Source organism: Palaemon carinicauda, chromosome 2, assembly GCF_036898095.1.
Source record: "Palaemon carinicauda isolate YSFRI2023 chromosome 2, ASM3689809v2, whole genome shotgun sequence".
NCBI lineage: Eukaryota > Metazoa > Arthropoda > Malacostraca > Decapoda > Palaemonidae > Palaemon > Palaemon carinicauda.
The window spans coordinates 50,247,067-50,247,555 of record NC_090726.1 but is presented as its reverse complement, the minus strand read 5'-3'; positions in this window follow the sequence as shown (position 1 = coordinate 50,247,555).

Here is a 489-nt window from a genome sequence, read left to right as displayed (position 1 = left end):
GACACAAGATGGGTAAAAGTGTATTCAATCACCTCTCTACCATGTCTGCTTTTATAGCCAATGGCTAATGGTTTCTGGACAACTATTAGTTATTCTCTGCAAAGAGAAAGTTAAATAATAATATTTACCATATAAGCAAAGCAAATTACAGAATAATTAGACATATACAAAAGGGATTTTGACGAAGGAAAAATCTATTTCTGGGAAGAGGCCTGTGACGCCCGGTGAAAGGGGTCCTTCTTACACTTTTCTAATATAAATCTTCCAAATATACTAGAGAAAGATAAAAGCATGGAATGCAGAGGTTACAACCCTCGCGCGAACACCTTGTAGGTGTCGTGTATTTAACAAGGGAGTGTGAAAACCACTATTCACAGGCTGTCTTCCATTTAGATAATCCCTTCATCAATGGGGAGGGCCGTGACAAATAACCTTTTCATAGAAACAAAATAGTATACATGCACACCATATTTTGATATCTCCCCTCTG